Source organism: Rattus rattus, chromosome 4, assembly GCF_011064425.1.
Source record: "Rattus rattus isolate New Zealand chromosome 4, Rrattus_CSIRO_v1, whole genome shotgun sequence".
Classification (NCBI taxonomy): domain Eukaryota; kingdom Metazoa; phylum Chordata; class Mammalia; order Rodentia; family Muridae; genus Rattus; species Rattus rattus.
The window spans coordinates 135,025,868-135,047,989 of NC_046157.1; the positions used below are offsets into that span (position 1 = coordinate 135,025,868).

A 22,122-nucleotide genomic window follows, 5' to 3' on the forward strand; every position below is an offset into this window, starting at 1 on the left:
CCCCTGAAGTCCTTTTATTGTTGAGGATAGTTTTAGCTATCCTGGGTTTTTGTTATTCCAGATGAATTTGCAAATTGTTCTGTCTAACTCTTTGAAGAATTGGATTGGTATTTTGATGGGGATTGCATTGAATCTGTAGATCGCTTTTGGTAAAATGGCCATTTTTACTATATTAATCCTGCCAATCCATGAGCATGGGAGATCTTTCCATCTTCTGAGGTCTTCTTCAATTTCTTTCTTCAGAGTCTTGAAGTTCTTGTTGTACAAATCTTTTACTTGCTTGGTTAAGGTCACACCGAGGTACTTTATATTATTTGGGTCTATTATGAAGGGTGTCGTTTCCCTAATTTCTTTCTCGGCTTGTTTCTCATTTGTGTAGAGGAAGGCTACTGATTTATTTGAGTTAATTTTATACCCAGCCACTTTGCTGAAGTTGTTTATCAGCTTTAGTAGTTCTCTGGTGGAACTTTTGGGATCACTTAAATATACTATCATATCATCTGCAAATAGTGATATTTTGACTTCTTCTTTTCCGATCTGTATCCCCTTGACCTCCTTTTGTTGCCTGATTGCTCTGGCTAGAACTTCAAGAACTATATTGAATAAGTAGGGAGAGAGTGGGCAGCCTTGTCTAGTCCCTGATTTTAGTGGGATTGCTTCAAGTTTCTCTCCATTTAGTTTAATGTTAGCCACTGGTTTGCTGTATATGGCTTTTACTATGTTTAGGTATGGGCCTTGGATTCCTATTCTTTCCAGGACTTTTATCATGAAGGGTGTTGAATTTTGTCAAATGCTTTCTCAGCATCTAATGAAATGATCATGTGGTTTTGTTCTTTCAGTTTGTTTATATAATGGATCCGTTGATGGTTTTCGTATATTAAACCATCCCTGCATGCCTGGGATGAAGCCTACTTGATCATGGTGGATGATTGTTTTGATGTGCTCTTGGATTCGGTTTGCCAGAATTTTGTTGAGTATTTTTGCGTCGATGTTCATAAGGGAAATTGGTCTGAAGTTCTCTCTTTGTTGGGTCTTTGTGTGGTTTAGGTATAAGAGTAATTGTGGCTTCATAGAAGGAATTCGGTAGTGCTCCATCTGTTTCAATTTTGTGGAATAGTTTGGATAATATTGGTACGAGGTCTTCTATGAAGGTCTGATAGAATTCTGCACTAAACCCGTCTGGACCTGGGCTCTTTTTGGTTGGGAGACCTTTAATGACTGCTTCTATTTCCTTAGGAGTTATGGGGTTGTTTAACTGGTTTATCTGTTGCTGATTTAACTTCGGTACCTGGTATCTGTCTAGGAAATTGTCCATTTCCTGCAGATTTTCAAGTTTTGTTGAGTATAGGCTTTTATAGCATCATGGATTCTAACAAATGTCCCACACTAGCACAAAACGATGACGGGAGTGGAGTTTGTGCGTGTGTAGGAACGGAGTGCATGGCAACTGTCTGTGCTTTCTGCACAGGTGTATTCAGACTGATTCAAATGATATTTATTAATAAAATAAAAAAATTGGACCATTAAGGACTTTTTAATGGATTTTCACAGTTAAGTATGAGATAGGTTGGGCACAGTTGACTTTTCTCAAGCAAAGTATGACTATCAAGGGAAAGGAGAAAGGTGGTATTAAGGCTTAGGGACTTGTAATAGCATCAAAAGTAGGAAAGAAACAACTAACAAGGTATAGGGGATATGAAGGTCATATGTGTCAAGGAGTATGAAGGTCAAATATGGTCAATAATCTTTGTCAATTTAGAAAGAGTACCAAGTGCAACAGTTGATTATATATGTCCACATGAGTGAGTGAAGAGATACCCAGAGAGCTGGTAAAACATTTCAGGGTATGTCTGCCAGGCTGTTTCCAGGGGAAAGTAATGTTCTGATGGTGGGCAGAGTACAGATCTGCCTCCTTGTGTGGCAAGCATCAGCTAGTCTTTTGGGCGAACATCAACTAAGGTGGAGGAAGGGTGGTTTCTCCTGCCCTCAGACACCTGCATGTTCTCGGCTGTTGGATCTTAGACTTGGATAGGGACTTACATCATTAGCTGTTTTAATGGTTCTCAAGCCTTTGGTTATGTTGGAGTCACCAGCTTTCCTCATCCTTCTTGGATGCAGGTGGAATACTGTGGTGCTTTTCAACTTCCATTGTTTGCACAAGTCAAGCCCTTAGAATAAGTATCTATCATCTGTCTATCTATCTACCATCTATCTTCTATCAATCTACCATCCATTCATCCATCTACATACCTACCTACCTACCTACCTACCTACCTACCTACCTACCTACCTATCTACCTACCTACCTACCAAATCTACCCATCCATCTACTCTTCCTATTGTTAATATACCAGACTTAGTCCTATGTGGTGTGAGGGCAGTATTATGTTAATTTGCCTCTTTTTTCTTTCTTTCTTTTCTTTCTTTAGAGATTTATTTTTCTTTAATGTGTATGGGTATTTTGCATACATGTTCTGAGATTCACTGAATACATGCCTGGTGTCTGTGGACGTCAGAAGAGACCTCCGGATCCCTTGGAGCTCGACTTATGGATATTGTATGCCATTATGTGGGTACTGGGAATGCAACCCAAGTTCTCTTCAAGGGCAGCATATACTCTTTTAAAATAAATTAATATTTTTTATTTTATGTGAATAGATGTCTTGCATGCATGTCTGGTCACCAAGTGAATGTAATACCCATGGAGGCCAGAAGGGTGCACCAGATCCTCTGGAACCCAAGTTAAAAGCAGTTGTTAAGTTGCCATGTGGGTGGTGGGAATTACACCTTGACCATCTGGAAGTTCAGTCAGGGCTCTTTACTGCTGGCCGTCTCTCCACCATCCTACCTCTTCGAGGCAAGATCTCACGCGTTTCAGGCTAACTTTGAAGTTACTATGTAGCCTAGGAGACCTTGAACTCTGGTCCCCTTCATGTGCTGGGATTGCAGATGTGTATCACTACTGATCTATGTGGTGGGAGAGAACTAAGCAGGAGTCCTGAATGTTGGGCAAACACTTGAAAAAGAGCTACAACTTTTTCTTTATAATAAAATAATTAACACATGTAATTTTGTATCTTTTCAAATATTCCACTTCATTATAATTATTATAACTATTATAATAATTATTATTATTAATCAGTCTCTAGTGAAGGTGGTCTCAAAAATGCTATGTAGCTGAGGCTAGCCTCAAGCTCCTGATTCTCCTCCTTTGTCGTCCATGTTCTGGGGCATTGTGCTCCACACAGCACCCAGATCCTGTCTTTTTCTTCACAGGAATGTCATTATTCACATAGGTAGGTCTAGGTACATTTGTACATTTTACTGTTTTCATCCAAAGCATTTCATAGAAATCCCCCACATTAAACAGATGTTACTTTTTATTCCCGGCGCTGGCATTTGTTAATTGTGTGTCTCTGGGCAGATGACGTAACCTTTCTGGCACAAGCGCCCCACCTAAACATAAAGTCAAACATTTCTCCTGGGACAATTGTGAGAACAAATTGATATCACATGTATAAATCTCTAAAACAATGAACCCAGCAAATAACAGGTTCTAATCAAGAGTTACCTAATCCCTACAACCACTGCAGGGAAAGCAAACCCTTTCTTCCTCTTTTGGCAGTTATGGCCTCTCCGGTCCAAGGATTAGTGACTCAATGGAAGTCTGGATGTCTACTGAGTCAGGGGCTGTAGGATGCCATGGATGGAGCTCTGGTTGGGAATCTGACCACATCGATTTCTGACTGTGCCACCTTGGACGAGTTTCTTCACCTGTGCTTCAGTTGCTGCAGTTTCAAAATGGGAATAACAACAGTGTGTGGTAAGACGCCTACTGTGGTGCAAATAAAATTATAAGTGTAACACCCAGCAAACCGAAGCTACCAATGGAAGCAAGTGCACAGTGGAGGGCAGAGGCTTTGATGTTCACTGGCTTAGCCCCTCTCGTTTTCTGGCTGTAAGCTTTGAGAGCATTATTATAAGCATTCATTTAAAACTTGCTTTTTAAAAAATAGGGTCTTATGTAGTCCTGGCCAACCTGGAAATCCTGATCCCCTGCTGTGCCTCATAAGTGTGGGAATTACATGCACGCATCACCATGCTTGGCTATTGTCTTCCACCCCCAGTACTGTAGCCAGCCTGAAGGACACGGGTGCTTTATTGACTGTTTCCAGACCCTAACCTCCCTTCGAGTCTCTCTCAATTTCAAACCTGGTCTTGCCAAGGAACTCTTAGAATTCAAATCTGCAATGAGTACATGCCAACACCTTAGCTGTCTGATCCCTGCCTCTGGTCAGAGCCTAGAGGGAGCGGGGGACATGTTTAACTCTCCTGCACTGACATCATCTTGTTCTGTTTCTTCCCTGTGTGTGTGTATTTAAAGTTACAAGTAACTGCCGCTTGCCACATCACAGATCTGTCGCAGATCTGACAGGGTGGCTGCACGGCGAGTTAGCAGTCAGAGGGCATGGGAACAGGATGGGAGGAGACTGTGTTTACCACTCTTGCCAGCTTCCTATCCTCCCCAGGAAATTGCAATCCTCCAAAGACATCTCAGCGTCCTTCTCAAATCTGAGTGGATGCTCCTGCACTTCTTCCTAAAACAAAGAGAGAGAAAAACCCGCAGCTTTGCAGGTCATTGGCTCCTTTGAGGCTGACATAGAAATTTTAAGAAAGTAGGTAAGGTGTAGCACTCTTTCATCAGACAATCTGTCTATCTTCTGGCTTCCGGTGAGAATACAGGAATTCATTGTGCTTGCTTCTGGGGCCTGTGACTAATTAGACAAAAATCCATTCCTCCTACTGCACCTCATATGCATTACATAAATGCCCGAGGAATCACTTCATCTCTTCCCCAGAAAGGGAGGGAGCGCTAGCATCTGTACAGCTGTGGGTTTGAGGACCATAAGTATGATTCAGCACTGCCCCCCTGTGGTCTTATTCGGTAACTATCGGAGGCTCAGGAATGAGAAGGAATTGAAATTTCAAAGCAGGAAACCCTTAGAAACATACTTTTCTCTTTTAGGTACACAGTCAGATGACACCACTTCCACTTTAAACAAGTATGTTTTGTTGCATAGAACTAATTTCAAATTTTCAAACATGTCTACTTTTTAAAAGCAAATAAAACCCAGTTGAACAAATAACACACATATTTTTTTTTTCTGTATTTTTGGCTGTAGAAATCATTGGAATGTTCCAGTTGGGCCACGCTTCTGTCTGTTTCCATTTAAGTTATGCGACCCTAGGAAGTGGAGCCCAGTAATACACGTCCCTTCATGAAGGCTCTGTCAGGTTAACTTACTGAAAACTACTTGGTGAATGCAAAGTGATCCTGTATCCCTCCACGGGCGTTCCATTTGATATCACCTTCTACATTAATTCTTTTGTAAGAAGAATCAGTCACACTAACTACCAATAGGTCGGATACCCCGTCTTCTCCATCAGACATCCTGGAAAAGGGAGAGTTACCCTGTAGGGATGAACAGATCTCCTACACCTTCAACTACAACTAAACATTTGGTGCTAAGGTGATAGACGTTTTTTACTGTTGTTACCTAAAAAGGACATACCAGGGTTGTTAATATCAATTTTCATAAAAGTAATGGGTTGAAATGATGCTGACAAATAGAGTCCCCTCATTCAAACACCATTCTTTTAAGTCAACAATAAAGTGCCATTGCTCAGACCCAGTAGCCAAGCAACAGTCTGGGGGAGGAGTCCGGTTTGGCATTTTCACGTTAACTTGTGTTTTATTAGGAAACCTCCTGGGTATCAGGTAAAATAAGAATCACATTCAAAGGATGGGGAGACGGCTCGGCTGTTAAGAGCATCTGTCCTTCAGGTGGAGTGAGAGGACTTTAATCAGCATGCCCCGCCATTACAGCAGGATCTGGTGATTGAGAACTGATGGAAACTCTAACATTTAAGCCTGGTCTTTAGAATTTTCTCCTTGTTCCATTCTGGTCTTGCCATGTAAGCTGAGTGGGGACCTTGTACAATTTTTAACCTCTTTACAGAGCACTTTCCAGGAATAATAATAGGGGCGTCTATCTCATCAGGTTCTATGGCAGTCTAAGGGTCCTCTGTATGCAAAGTGTTTAGAGTGGCAGGGAGTGAGTCCTCTGTAAATACCTGCTGCTGTTAACGTTGGAATCCAGCCAGTGTCTAGGAAATAATTCAACTTACTTATACCTGTTAGGAGCCTGCTCTTCAAAGTCAACCGGACTATTTTGCCTGGATGTGGTATCAGCCAGTACTGCTCAATGGAACCAAAAGCTAAGGCATTTCCATAATCACAATTTTTGTAGGAGTCTAATTAAGTAGAAGGAAAACTCACCAGGCACAGGACATCCACATCATGAGAGAATGCAGCAAGGACTCTTCTGTGTGTGAGTCCTTGTCCAGCAGTCATAACCTGATTCTCATCATGAGAAAACATGGGGCAAACCAAAGCTGGGAGACATTGTACAAAATAATAGGTCAATGCTTCTCAAAAGTGTTACTTTCGTTTGAAAGACCGAGGAACTGTCACAGATTGTTGGAGGTTAAGGTGGAGGTGACAACGAAATAGCTTATCTCCATACGAGCCTGCACTTGGGTGTTGGAGGCAGGAGAGTCAGGAATTTAAGTAGAAGGAAAAGCTGTCAAGTGTACACCACGGTTAAGAAGATGGCGCCCCAGTAAACAAGCAGAAGCTTAAAGCCTTGGAACTTTTGAAAGCAAACAACCCCACCAGTGGGGCTTCTGCAACCTGCAGCGTTCTGCTCGAGACGCTGAAGTCATTAAGCCTTTAGCAATTTAGTTTAGATTTCCTTTGAGTTTTTTAATTAGTTTATGGGTTTTGCATTTTTTTTTTCCCGAGGCAGGAGTTCTGAAGCACAGGTCCAGGAGAGCAATAAGCTACAGTCTAAGGAATGCGATCGAAACGATAGAAACGGGGGCGGCTGGGCAGTGTTTAATTCCCCTGGGAAGGAAAATGAAATGCGATTGATTGCCTGGGGGCCTTTGCTCGCTGTGTTCTCCACGGCTGTTTAGAGTTTTCCTGTTTACAGGGCACTGACTAATAGCTAACTAAATAGGTACCTTTAACAAGCAAACTGCAAATGCATGTGTGTTAGGGTTGGGTACTGGTCCCAAAAGAGCCAGATGTCTCTGTTAAAAATCTTTGTTGACGATGCCTAGGAGTTCTGTAACCAAAGGTCTCATCTTCCCTTATGCCATTGTACGTCTTACTCTTTCCCTATGTGTTGAATGTATTGGGATTTTCCATTTTCTTTTCACACAATTATAGTCCGCGTACTGCATCCATTTAGAGCTGAAGGTCAAGGTGAAAGCATCAGAACACAGAACCGCTAGAGGGACACAGCCTGTGCTTAACCTCCCTGGGGGTTGAGTCTTAGAAGAGTAGCAACCTAGGGAGCTAACGCTGCTGTTTACTTCCGCTGAGCTCCTATTGGTGAAAGCAACAGGAAGTGCAGCCTGAGGGTCAGTCTGACGAGGCAGGATAGAGCCCTTCCCAGGAAGCCTTTCACTTCCTGTCGATCCGGAGGGAAGAGGATGGAGTTACAAGGACCTTCTGACAGTCAAACAATGTGAGGAAATTGCAGGTTCCAATTTCTCATTTTCTAATTCGAACGATGAAATGACTTAGGAGAGCTTCTGTTATCACCACTGACTTCCGTTCATTCTATAGTGTACCACAGTGAGGTGGTGGTTGTAAGGCAGGATCTTTCAGTATAGCCAAGGCAGATCTGGAGCTAATCGTGCAACCCGGTCTGTCCTCAAACACATGATGCCTCAATTTCGGGTCTGCCGGGATTATAGATATGTGCCACTATGCCAGCTCCAGACTGAGTGTTCACACATTACCTGGGCCTTGAACTTTGACCTCTGTGCCAGTGTTCACCTAAAGAACTCATCTCGGGTGTAAGCTAAAATAAATCCCTTTCTCTCTGATTGCTTTTCCTCATGATGTTTGTCACAAAAACTAGCCTCTAAGGGCCCCCATGCACTCTCATACTACATAGATGTATATGCAGGCAAAACATTCATACACATTATAAAAGAATGAGAAAGAAAGGAAAAAAGAAAGAAAGAAAGAGAAAGAGAACTGCCTACATTTGGGCCATTTGGATTGATTTTATATGGTGAATTTTCTTTAATAAGCTGCTAAATTAGATCTATTAAGTACTTAAATACATATGTATGCATGTATGCTCATGGTCCATGGTTTGCCTCTGATTCGTCTTGGTTATACCTTCCTATTAATACTATGTCAGCCTCACAATGCCAGATTTTGCTTCCAGACCACTTTAAATACCCTGGAAACTCTGTGTTTTGAGGGCCACTGAGGTTCGTTTGTAGGGTGGTCTGTTTTCAATCCTTCTGTGCTGGTCCTTTCCTTAGTTCTGTTTCCGATTTCTTCACAGGTTCATAGTCTGTTCCATTTTCCCGTTTCTCTGCGAATTTTATGTGTTCTAGAAAATTAGCAACACCTGGCATGTTTTTAAAAGTTATGTGGTATTTATTTGGTGTTGCATTTCCTTTAAAATTAAGATAAGACTCATTAGTATCTATGCTCCTTTCCTTTCTAATATTGGTACTATGGGTTCTCTTTATCCTCAGACTAAAAAGAATCTCGCCCAGATTAATTATTGAAACAAAGATAGCACTTTTAGTTTATTATTTAACATTTCCTGATTCTTAATGTAATAGTTTTGTTTTAAGATACGTATTACTTCTATATTTCTGATTTATAAGGTTACATGATAGTTATTCTTTTTTAATTACTATCAAACCAAGGGATTTATTCATTGGTGCTATTTCATTTCATTTATGCATGTACATGTGTGTGATGCATGTATGTGTGTATATGTGTTTATGTACATATGTGTATATGGATGTGTGCTCTTTCTGTGTGTGTACTGTACATGCATGTGTGTTTGTGCATGTGTATACGTACATGTGTGTATATAGGTGTGTCCTCTGTGTGTGTATGTGCATGCATGTATGTGCATGTGTGTTCGTGTATGTGTATATGTACATGTGTGTATATGGGTGTGTGCTCTGTGTGTGTGTATGGCGCATTCACACATGGAGGACCAGAACAGATGTTAAGTGAATTTCTCCGCTACTCTCCACCCTTCTTCCTAGAGACAGGATCTCTTGTGGAACAGGAAGCGTGCTCTTCTGGTTAGTCTGCTGACCACTGAGCTCTCAGGAAACGCCTGTCTTTGCTGCACTGTGTTGGGGCTATGCAGCCATACCTGGAGTTTTATGCATGGATGCAGCCTTATGGTCATGAGAAACTCACAGAAATGTTAAGAGCAGGAGGAGGGATTGGACTCTGAGCCTGGGATCTGCTTCAGACAACCAGTGCCAAGCCTACCCGTCAAGCTTAAGGCTGGTGACAAGTCCAGTTTTTGATAAGCTGGTTTCGCAGAACCTGGTTTCTGGTACCAGTGCATGAGTCTATATAACATGCTTTATCAAGCCTTAAAGTCTTGTGTCCACAGGTACCTGATTCTGTTCCATCGAACTGTCTGCATGTTTTCCAGGGTGATTAAATGATTGTACCTTTATACTGTGGCAGGCCTAGTAATCAACTTCACCTTTCTCTGTCTAAAACACACTCTTCAGAATGAAATTTAGAATCACTCTGGCAGTCTCCTTTTACTTCCTCTCTGTGATGGTTTGTATGTTTGGACTACAGAGTGGCACTATTTGGAGGTATGGCCTTGTTAGAGTAAGTGTGTCACTGTAGGTGTGGGCTTTAATACCCTAGCCCTAGCTGTCTGGAAGTTGGTCTTCCACTAGCAGCCTTCAGATGAAGATGTAGAACTCTCAGCTCTTCCTGCACCATGCCTGCCTGGATGCTGCCATGCTCCTGCCTTGATGATAATGGACTGAACCTCTGAACCTGTAAGTCAGTTCCAATTAAATGTTGTCCTTCTAAGAGTTGTGTTGGTCACAGTGTCTGTTCACAGCAGTAAAACCCTAAGACACTCCCTTCCTGCATGTTCCTTGGGAGATTTTGAGTCCACATGCCATTTGAGAAAACCACTTATGCCCTGAGCTGGGGAGTCCAACTTGGTTTTGATTCCAAACTTAGTAATCCTGTTCTGAACTAATCTGATTTAAACAGGGAAGTTGGATAATAAAGTGTGACATTAATATTCATGGCTTTATAACTGTACCTGTCAAAAAACTTTGTTAATATTTATATACCCACATGGCTTATCAAACTCCAAAACCAAAGAGCTATGGATACTTCTGCGTGTCTATAATTAGAGGAACAGAGAGTGGTTAGCCGTGTCCAAGGTTATTTATAATTGCATTCCTTAGGCAGCGTAGCCTCTGAGAGATGGGGCTGTAAGCAAACTTTCAGGGCCAATTCTTACACCCCAGAGCCTTTGCTTCTCTTTCCTTCCCAGCACACGAAGAGTGCTAACATAGAAGCAGGTCCGTCTGGGTTCCAGCCATGGTCACAGCTTATCGTAAAGCAACTTCTCTGAGACGGGCCCCTGTGTTAATGAGATGGAGATTATAATATTATCTGTCTGCACAGAGCTGTTCCTGTGAGCATATCATGTGCTAAGGTGTCGTGTGCCCAGCCCCATGCCATGCAAATAACTTTCCCGCCTTCCAACAGTCCTTCCATTTGCCTCTAACTAAGGCACTCTGGGCTGTTTCACAGCATCTTCCCCACTAGGCTTTTCAGGCAGCTCTGACCTTTCTTGCCATAGCTCGAGCCTCAGGCAGATATCTGTTTACCTCCTTCAAGGTCCTGTCGTGGCCTGCCAACTTCTGAGAGAGCCTTGCTTTGATTTTCAAGTGGTTCAGAAGTCAGGAACAGGGGAAGACCTAGTTCCATGTGACTTTCTTAAATCACAAGGCAGTCTACCCAAGACATAAAACAACAGTTCAGAAATGAAAGGGGGCATTGGTAATTTGAAGCGCTCAGTAGTTTTACATCTGGAATTTTAAAATTGTTTTCTTTTCATGTACATATGGTGTGTGTGTGTGTTTGCATGTGTGTGTGTGTGCGTGCACATGTGTGTGTATTTGCGTGTGTGGTGGGGGTGCTTGGCTGAGGTTCATCTTGGGAATCTTTCTTGACTGAGGCAGTGTCTCTCAGTCAAACCCAGAGCTTGATACTATGGTGAGGCCAGATTTTCCAGGGATCCTTTATCTCTGCTTTCTGAAACTGGAGTTACAGCTGAGTCCCCACACCTACTTTGCCATTGCATGGACTCTGGGGATCCAAAGTCTAGTCCTCTTGCTTGTGTTGTTGGGGTTTAAATCTTGGCTTGTGTCCAGACAGAATACACCAAACCCACATGATTCCATGTGGAGAGGTTTAATGAGAGAAGAGGAGTAGAAGAGGGGAGAAGTAAAGGCCGGCCATGAGCAAGTGGAAGGAAGCAGCGGGGAGGGGAATAGGAGAGAGAAGGAACAAAGGAAGAACAGGGAAGAGAAGAGAGCAGAGAGCAAGAGGGAATGGGGAGGGGCAAGCAGTCCCTTATATAGTCAGGCATACCTGGCTGTTGCCAGGTAGCTGTTGGGGTGGAGCTTAGACATAATACCAACATGTGTGGCAAGCATGTTAACTGATGGGCCATCCATCTTCCTGTTTCCGTATCCAAATACAGAACTATACCTATGAAACCACATTTTTTACACATGAAATCGCTTATGAATTAGTAGATTCTCTGTGCTCCTGAGAGTCACAAGTAGGTATGTAGGGGTCTGACACTCAGTTATATAAGGGGTGGGATTATTGGGGAGTTTAAAGGGCAAGGAGGCTGAACATGGAGGTTTTGGGGAGAAAGGAACAATAAGCCTCAGGTTCACAATGAAAATAGTGAGGTGCAGTGGAACTAACAGCCAAGCGAATGAGAACATTTTCTGGGCATATTCTCAAGTTCATTGTAGGGCTGGAGAGATGGCTCAGCGGTTAAGAGCACTGGCTGCTCTTCCAGAGGTCCTGAGTTCAATTCCCAGCAACCACATGGTGGCTCACAACCATCTGTAATGGGATCTGATGCCCTCTTCTGGTGTGTCTGAAGACAGCTACAGTGTACTCAAATACATGAAATAAATAATTCTTTAAAAAATAAAAAGCTCATTGTTAACAATATGATTACCTTTGTTCTGTATGTTTAAGGCACTCTGCTCCTGTATGCACAGTGAAGAGTCACCAAACTTTAACAACACCCCTCACTAACATTCAATGCATCTTATTCTCACTGAATAATACATGATTCAGAAATATTTTTAAAATTTAGAAAAGCACAAAGAAAATATAACTTTTGAAATGTTAGCATTTTAATTAAGATTAAAATTTAATTAAGATTTAATTTCATCAAGATTCTGGCATCTAGCTTTTTGTTGTTATAATTTCTACACAATTTTCTTTTGTATAATATTTTACTGTTGTTCATATGTATATGTGTGTGAACATATGTGTGTTTATGTATGTGTCTGTGTGCTGTACACACTTGGAGGGCAGAGGACAATGTCAGTCTTTCTCTATTGAGTCTACCTTGTTCCTTGAGGTGGGATTTCTCAGCTAGGAGTTAGGCCAGCAAGCCTTAGAGGTTCCAGTCTCCAATATTCATGGTGATGGAGTCACACTTAAGCAAGCAACCTTGCTGGATTTTTAAAAGTTCCTTTTATCTTTCTCTCCCTCCCTTCCTCTCTCCCCACTATGTGTGTGTGTGAGTACACACGCATGTACCTGCCTGCTCTGGTGTCTGTGTTTGTGTGCGTGTGTTTGATAGCACAGTTGATGGGAGTAGATTCTCTCCTACCTTGTGGGTCCTGGGATCAATCTCAGGTCACCAGGATTGGCAGCAAGTTACTTTATCACTGGGCCGTCTTGCTGGCTTTGCCTAGCTAGCTCTTTCTATGTAGATATTGGGAACTCAGAAGCTCACATTTGTGCAGCAAATACTCTTACCCACTGAGCCATATTCCTGGTTACAACTTTATATATTTCATATGAAACTTTAAATATTAAGGTTAAATAAATGGTGTACACATCACTTGCCTTTGCCACTTACTGTATCCTAGGAGGCTTCTCAACCATTCCATGTAATCTTTGGCTTGAACCTTTGTGCTGGCTTCTACTGGATGTGGTTTTTCTTTTGCTTTTTTGGTGGCCTTGAAGGATGAATAGTTATTTTTTTTTCTTTAAGAATGGAAAGCACACTTTCAGTTTATACCAGTAGGTGTCATCCATTCATACAGAGCATAGTCTAAAACGTATAATGCAATTCAACCTCATGTCTAATGCTAGTCTACACAGGTGCCTTGGGGGGAGGGTGTTTAAGTTGTAGCAGATTTTAGAGCTCCTCCTTCTATGTGCGTGTGTGTGTGTGTGTGTGTGTGTGTGTGTGTGTGTGTGTGTGTTGAGGTTGGAGGATGATTTTGGGTTTCCGTCTACACATTCTACCTTGTTTGAGACAAGGTCTCTTTGTTGTTCATTACCATCTAACCCAGGCTAGCTGACATGCTAGTTTCAGGAAATCCTCCATCTTGCTGTAAAAGTACTAGGGGTACAGATGTGCACTAACACACCTGGCTTTACATAGCTTCTGGATATCTGAACTCACTTTTCAGGTTTGTATCTACCCAGCTAGAGGGCAGGTTTATTTTTATTTTTAATGGAATGAAGCTCATATGTTTGAAGATATTGCTTTTGTATCCTCAAAATTTGTCAGTTACTACGGGAAGGTCATTAAAGCCTTACTTTGAACAGCTACGCTAAGAAAGTTGTCATGGTTTTCTGCTAGGGGTCACTAGTCTCAATCCTGTCAATAAAAAATTGAAACATAGTAAGATTTATAGTAAAATATAAAATAATTATTAAAACTGATGAAATATTTAAATAATCACAATAGTACTGCTTAATGACTTTGGAGAATTTTCATATGCGTCATCCTTTTCTCTTTACAAGGGTCCTTTGAGGTCACAGATAAAATAATTTCTGAGCAGAGAAGTTAGACTTCTTTCCCAAGTTCCTGGACCTGGTAAATGATGGAGTCGACTCTAGAATGTAAGTCTTGATGTTGTTCAAATCCATATGTATGTATATAATGTCAAAACGTGTTATGCTTCAAAGCACATGTTTGAAATGGACAGTCCAAGCAAGGCGCAGAGATGCATGTCTGTAATCTCGTCTGTTAGAAAGCTGAAGCAGGAAGACCAAGAGTTTAAGGCCAACTTGGGCTATGAAAAGCAAGCAGCCTGCTAAAACAAAAGCCACCAGCACCACCAGCACCAGAAAAACGTGTGAAAGAAAAGAATATTCTATGAGACAAATCAGATCTTTAGGTATATTTTATTTGCCATTTGTTATGAAGGCTCATACTGTTTTGATATATATATAAAACTTTTTTAACTGAACTGAACATTTAAAAAAATTGATATTTTCTTACTTGGGTTGAAAAAGCAGAAGCCATTGTAGTTATCTTTCCTGGTATGCAACTGGGGCTTTTTGCTGGGTTCCCCCACTCCATTTGCTTTTATTCTGGGTCTCTGTCATTGTCTTATCTGCTTGGCCATGGCTGCGTATGACTTTTTGGGTTCAGTTGTAGTCTTTGGGGAATGATGATGAACTTATTCCAACTATGCTGCTGTGCTTCAGAACACCTAGCGGAGCTTTCCAAATCAGCCCAAGGGCACAAAGAAAAGCCGTGGCAACATACAAAGACCATTTAATCTCTTAGTCAGTGGTCTCCTCACTTGATTTCACAGGAGTATACCACGTATGGAGAGCAGAGAGCTGAGGCTGGGGTTCTGCCAACCATTGGTATCAACAATCAAGGGGAAAACGGAATTAAAAGAATTGACATAGGAGACAGGAAAGAGAGAGGGAAAGGAGGAAAGCAAGCCGTCCTCTTACACCTGAGGACCATGCAGGGACATCACTGAAGTGTGTAGCCACTGAGGGTCAAAGCTTCCTCCTGAGACTTGGACTTCCAATTAGATAGAAAATGGGTCTTAGGAGAGACATGCAAAGCAGCCTATCGCAGGTGTTATAGCTCTTAGAGCTGATAACTCAGTTGGGAATGGATTGTCCAAAGTCAGGGCGCCATGAGTATAAGACTAGGCACAAAGCACATCATCAAAAGACTCAGAGAGCTCAAGGATGCTAAGTGCACACAATCCACTGGAGACACGTGGGTGAGCTTGGAGAGAGCAGTTTCACGGAATGGGAGGAGACAAAAGCAACTGACCTGGATTGAGAGACAAGAATAATAGGAAACGAAGAATAAAAACTATATGGACAGACATCTATTTACTAAAAGAGAAGTAGAAGACAGGGAGATGGATTTGTAGGAAGTATGTGCGTGCACGCGCGCGTGCGCGCGCGCGCGCACACACACACACACACACACACATACACACACACACACACACACACATGACTGGGATGATTCTAGCATATTTATAAACAGAAGGGATACAGGCCAGTGGTCTGGCATCAAAGGTAGCCAAACCCTCAGAGATGGCAGAGGGAAAGGGAAGTAGAGACGTGACTCACGAATGCTTTGAATGGCATCTAATTGGGATGAAGGTCCATGCGTCTTAATTAGGATACGCTTGTGTAACATATTAGTCATATCATTTTATGTCACAACTTACACTGTTATCTCATTGTTTTAAACCTGGAATGGGATGAATAGTTGCTTTTCTTGGTTTTATGGGTTAGTGAATAACTTTACATGAGAAGATGTTTGACTATTAAAATTGAATACTCTTGTTTGATGCTTAGGGATGGGCAGCTGCTGAGGTTAGAGTTGGATTAGGATGATGAATTATTATATGTACTGAACTAGTTCCTATATGAAAGACAAATACACTTTGATCTGTGTTCACATTATCATTTAAAAGAAATAGAAGTGACTTACTAGTTAAGAGCATGTGTCTGCTCCTGCAGAGAGCTGGAGTTCAGTTCCCAGAACCCACATAGGGCGGCTTCCAACCCCCTGTAATGACAGACAGCTGCAAGGAATCCAATTCTGTCTTCTGACCTCTGTGGCCACTGCACTCATGCATACACACGTGCACTCATGTACACACACACACACACACACACACACACACACACACACAAATAAAAAATAAAAAATTTAAATATAGAAATGGTGATTGGTGAGTATTATTGAACTAACATGGTTCTTTCAAAAGCCAGGAGGAGTTTATTGTTTGTTTGTTTGTTTATTTAAACACAGGTCATTCAATAAAGTAGTGGAGCACCCATGTCCCAGGCACTGTGTCAGGCACTGCAGATATAGCTGTGGAAAAGGTACCTGCTTCCCTGTTGTGAGGTTGCTCAAAGTCTAAGACTAAAGGGAAAGTGAAAGCTATCAGAATCAAAATGGTGTCACTTGTGTCAACCCAACCCTCCCCTCACTCAAAAAACAATTCAAGCGAAAAGTGCATTGTGAAAGAAGAATTCTTAAGTATGATTGGCTGATAGAAACTATTACAGAAGAATCTTCCAGAACTGCAAAGTTGTACAGAGTACCACAACCGTACACAAAAAATACTTCTACAAGCATCTGGCCAGCAACTATCTATTTTAACCTCAGACTGATGGTACTTTATGAATCTTCAGGGCCAAGGTTACTGTTTGTCAGTATCCAATGTGTTGTGTGTGCCCCTAGCAATAAATGCTCTGCTATTCCCATAGAAATGTCACTTTTTTTCCTATGGAAATTTCTCTTTGGATTTTTGTTTGGTTGGGTTTAGGTTGACAAAAATCGAACAGGCCATCACACTCATATGGTGAGTCTTCAGATGGGGTGAGGTATTAGATCAAATGGATGCAGAAAAACCATTATGTCAGCAGATGCTTGTATCTGCTCTCTTCCCTTGCAACCCCTCCCCCAACAAAATAAAATAAGATAGAATTAAAAAAAATTAAGTAGTCAGTGGATGAAATCCCATGGGCATGTCTTCCTCCCTTAACTAGTGAATGTGAAAGCCAAGGGTTGAAGAAAAGCAGGACTTCTGTGGAAGAAAGAACACTGAAAGGGAGGGTAGGGAAAATAGGGATGAGAAGCCCCGTCTTTCGGTGTGGCATAAGCATTTGGTGCAGGAAGAGGAAAGAGCAAATGCGTTGAGAAGATGAGGAACAAGAATGGGAGTTGCCTTGAACAGGGTCATAGGAGGTCGTTTGAATCTAACCTAACAGACAGAATGGGGTCATGGGAGGTCGTTTGAACCTAACCTAACAGACACGGAAAGCCATGGAGAGTGTGCTGCAGAGGAAGTCTACATGAACTTTGTGAGCATTTATAATGCCAGTTGAAGACTTTGAAATGGGAAGAGAAGCGTTTAGAAGGCAAGGGGAGAGGCTGGGTGCTGATAATGTAGTGACCCTGGTAAGAGAGGAAGAAAAATGCTTGGGACATAGCTGGGAAGGACAGCAGTTGGGGCTCACTTTGAATCATTGGGAGAAAGGAGAGGACTGGTTAAGAGGCTGGATGGCCTTGCTACTCCACAGAGAACTTTTGGGAGGAGACACCATTTTGATTAGTAAGGACAGAGCTCTTTTTAAGTCTGCCCACTTCAAAGGCAAATGCAGCTTAAGGGACTGGTAGGTGCTTTTGGGAGGCTCTAACTTTTTTTTAGAAAGGTTTTTTGTTCTCAAGACCATGGTGTCTGAGCTCCTCTGCTCACCCAAATGTTGCTTCCTGGCAGCTTTAAGCAAGGCAAAATGAGGCTATCTGTAGCACTTGAGAGAAGCAAGCTGCCTGGCACTGGGCACTCAGCCGCTCAGAAGGCAGGAGCTGCAAACGTTACTTTAAATGTGACAAACTTTCCACTCCCCACCCTCAGCTCCGGTGTCTGCACACACAAATCAAAACCTTCTTAAGTCATGGAATTTAAAAAAAAAATAAAGAAAAGAAAAGAAACAAGCAAATAAAAGGTACTTCCTGGGGCCAGGGGGTGAATGGAATTTTTTTTCTTATTTTTACTCAACTTGTTTTTCAGGCTCAAAGGAAAGTGACTCTGAATATTTCAAACCACAAACGCTTGTACTCTTTACAGAGATTGTGGGAATCAGGGATGCTGGCCCTAAATGTTATTTACATAGACCTTAGCTTTGCTCCCCTGCTTGGTACCAAATGTCTTTCCTACATATTGAGGACCATGGTGGCTTAGAAACAATCAGATTTGCATCAAATAAAAACATACATATTCACTTGAACTAAAGTGGAATTCAACCATAACTGGCCCAACTTTTCTCCCCTTGAGGAAGAAATACTCCACTTAAATTTCACTAGAAAAGTCAGTTTTTGCATTACGGGAATTTGAAACTTCCCCTGGGGACTAAGTATACCCTTCCTTCATGAACAGGGAAGGTTGATTGTGTGATGTAACTGTGAACCCAGGTTCATTGCTTGCGAAAGCCAGCGACTCAAGGATAAGTTATCAGGGCAAGAAGAGAGATTTACTTGGAAAGTTATCAAACCAATTAAAATAAAGAGGCGGAGGCTGCTGTCAACAAGGCTGCCTAGCACAAGATGGCGTATAAGTTACGTAGGGATCTCTGTGGAGGGATCAGGGTAGCTATAAACTTCGGATGACAGACTTCTGCAATGCGTGGGTTGCTGTTATCTGTAGTCACTGGAAATTCTGGATTCTGTAAATCTGAAGTTACTGATTAGAAAGACTTATGACTCATGCCCTTTTAGTTAAGTTTCCCAGAAATTGTTAATTCTTCAGTGAACTAACTATACAAAAGTCATCTTTCCTCTCTGAAGACATAGAGAACAAACAGTTTTTATCCTGTTGGGTGACCTCAGTCAGAAAGATCACCTTCAGCAAAGTTAGTGGCAGGTGAATGATGTGTCACCCAGCCATGTCACTTCCATATGTAAAGATTTCTAAAAGCTCAAATAAGAACAAACTAAGAACAGGGATAATTTAGGACTTTCCTCAGTATAAGCAAGGCTGGGAATTTCTGGCCAGATGAACACAGGCCAGCATCAGCATGTATGGTAGCAGCGTTGAGGGTGGAACCTGTAGTTCCACTGTGCTAGGCCTGACCAGCATCCATCTTTGTACCCCCATGTGACCCCGAGTTAATTACACAACCTCTCCTACTCTCAGATTCTCATCCTTGACCCAGGAAGAATGAGGAGATCTCCTTGGTAGAGGTGTTAGGAGACTTGAATGAGTGAATACGTTAGAAATAGTTCAGGAGTCAGAGGCAGGACCCTTCCAGTTTCTGCCAGCTCCAAGAACCAAAAGCCGGTCACCAGATTATCTGTCATGATCAAGTAGGCTTCATCCCAGGGATGCAGGAATGGTTCAATATATGGAAGTCCATCAATGTAATCCACTATGTAAATAAACTCAAAGGGGAAAAAAAACCCACATGATCATCTCATTAGATGCTGAGAAAGCATTTGACAAAATTCAACACCCCCACATGATAAAAGTCTTGGAAAGATCAGGAATTCAAGGCCCCTACGTAAACATAGTAAAAAAATAATATACAGCAAACCATTAGCCAACATCAAACTAAATGGAGAGAAACTTGAAGCAATCCCACTAAAATTAGTGACTAGACAAGGCTGCCCACTCTCTCCCTACTTAATATAGTACTCGATGTCCTAGACAGAGCAATCAGATAACAAAAGGAGGTCAAAGGGCTACAAATGGGAAAGGAAGAAGTCAAAATATCACTATTTGCAGATGATATGATAGTATACTTAAGTGACCCCAGAAGTTCTACCAGAGAATTCCTAAGCCTGATAAACATCTTCAGCCATGTGGCTGGATATAAAATTAACTCAAACAAATCAGTAGCCTTCCTCTACTCAAAGGATAAACAGGCAGAGAAAGAAATTAGGGAAATGACACCCTTCACAATAGTCACAAATAATATAAAATACCTCGATGTGACTCTAACCAAGCAAGTGAAAGATCTGTATGACAAGAACTTCAAGTCTCTGAAGAAAGAAATTGAAGATGTCAGATGATGGAAAGACCTCCTATGGTCATGGATGGGCAGAATTAATATAGTAAAAATGGCCATTTTGCCAAAAGCCATCTACAGATTCAATGTAATCATCAATGCAATGCATCAAAATTCCAACTCAGTTCCTCATAGAGTTAGAAAGAGCGATTTGAAAATTCTTCTGGAATAACAAAATCCCAAGACAAAGACAACTATCCTCAACAATAAAAGAACTTCTGGGGGAATTACCATCCTTGACCTCAAGCAGTATTACGGAACAACAGTGATAAAAACTGTATGGTATTGGTACAGAGATAGGCAGGTAGATCAGTGAAATAGAATTGAAGACCCAGAAATGAACCCACACACAACAATGGTCACTTGATCTTTGACAAAGGAGCTAAAACCATCCAGTGGGAAAAAAGATAGCATTTTCAACAAATGGTGCTGGTTCAACTGGAGGTCAGCAGGTAGAAGAATGCAGATCAACCCATTCTTATCACCTTGTACAAAGCTAAGTCCAAGTGGATCAAGGACTTCCACATCAAACCAGATACACTCAAACTAATAGAAGAAAAAGTGGGGAAGAGCCTTGAACACATGGGCACTGGGGAAAAATTCCTGAAGAAAACACCGATGGCTTATTCTCTAAGATCAAGAATCGACAAATGAGACCTTGTAAAAATGCAAAGCTTTTTTAAAGCAAAGGACACTGTCCTTTCCCAATCCTACATCCAATAGATGGCTAATATCCAATATATACAAAGAGCTCAAGAAGTTAGACTCCAGAGAGCCAAATAACCCTATTAAAATGGGATACAGAGCTAAAGAAAGAATTCTCAGCTGAGGACTCTTGAATGGCTGAGAAGCACCTAAAAAATGTTCAGAATCCTTAGATTCCACCTCACACCAGTCAGAATGGCTAAGATCAAAAACTCAGGCGACAGCAGATGCTGGTGAGGATGTGGAGAAAGAGGAACACTGCTCCATTGTTGGTGGGATTGCAAGCTGGTATGACCTCTGGAAATCAGTCTGGAGGTTCCTCACAAAATTGGCACTACCTGAGGACCCAGCTATACCTCTCCTGGGCATATACCCAAAAGATGCCCCAACATACAACAAAGACACATGCTCCACTATGTTCACAGCAGCCTTATTTATAATAGCCAGAAGCTGGAAAGAACCCAGATGCCTATCAGCAGAGGAATGGATACAGAAAATGTGATACATCTACACAATGAAGTACTACTCAGCTATCAAAAACAATGACATCATGAAATTCATAGGCAAATAGATGGAACTAGAAAATATCATCCTGAATGAGGTAACCCAATCACAAAAAAACCACACTGGTATACACTCACTGATAAGTGAATATTAGCCCAAAAGCTCAAATTACCCAAGATACAATCCACAGACCATATGAAGCTCAAGAAGGATGACCAAAGAGCGGATGCTTCAGTCCCCTTTAAAAGGGGGAACAAAAAATTCATAGGAGGGGATATGGAGACAAAGTTTGGAGCAGAGACTGAAGGAATGGCCATTCAGAGCCTGTCCTACCTGGGGATCCAGCCCATATATACACAGCCACCAAAACTAGACAATGATGATGAAGCCAAGAAGTGCATGCTGACAGGAGCCTGATAGAGCTGTCTCCTAAGAGGCTCAGACAAAGCGTGACAAATATAGAGGTGAATGCTAGCAGCAAACCATTGAACTGAGAATGGGGTTTCTGTTGGAGGAGTTAGAGAAAGGATTGAAGGAGCTGAAGGGGTTTGCAGCCTCATAAGAACAACAATACCAACCAATCAGAGCTCCCAGGGAGCTAAACCACCATCCAAAGAGTACACATGGACAGACCCATGCTTCCAGCTGCATATGTAGCAGAGGATGGCCTTGTTGGGCACCAATGAGAGGAGAAGCCCTTGGTTCTGCCAAGGCTGGATCCCCAGTGTAGGGGAATGTCAGGACAGGGTGGCAGGAAGGGGTGGTTGGAGAGGGGAAATACTCTTATAGAAGAAGGGGAGGGGGAATGGGATAGGGGGCTTATGGACAGGAAACTAGGAAAGGGAATAACATTTGAAATGTAAATAAAAAATATCCAATTAAAAAAAAAAAGAAATAGTTCAGGTGCT

The 22,122-nt window shown here is 41.9% G+C and overlaps 1 protein-coding gene across 1 annotated transcript in view; it reads left to right on the forward strand.

Annotated features, from left to right (window-relative positions):
• Positions 1 to 7,561: 7,561 nt before the first annotated feature.
• The window catches only part of Icos (inducible T cell costimulator), a 34,111-nt gene continuing 19,550 nt past the window's right edge, over positions 7,562 to 22,122 (forward strand). Inside the window, exons 1-2 of the mRNA XM_032899558.1 lie at positions 7,562 to 7,595; positions 13,964 to 14,062. The gene's annotated coding sequence lies outside the window, so the exon portion shown is untranslated. The remainder of the gene's footprint in view (positions 7,596 to 13,963; positions 14,063 to 22,122) is intronic.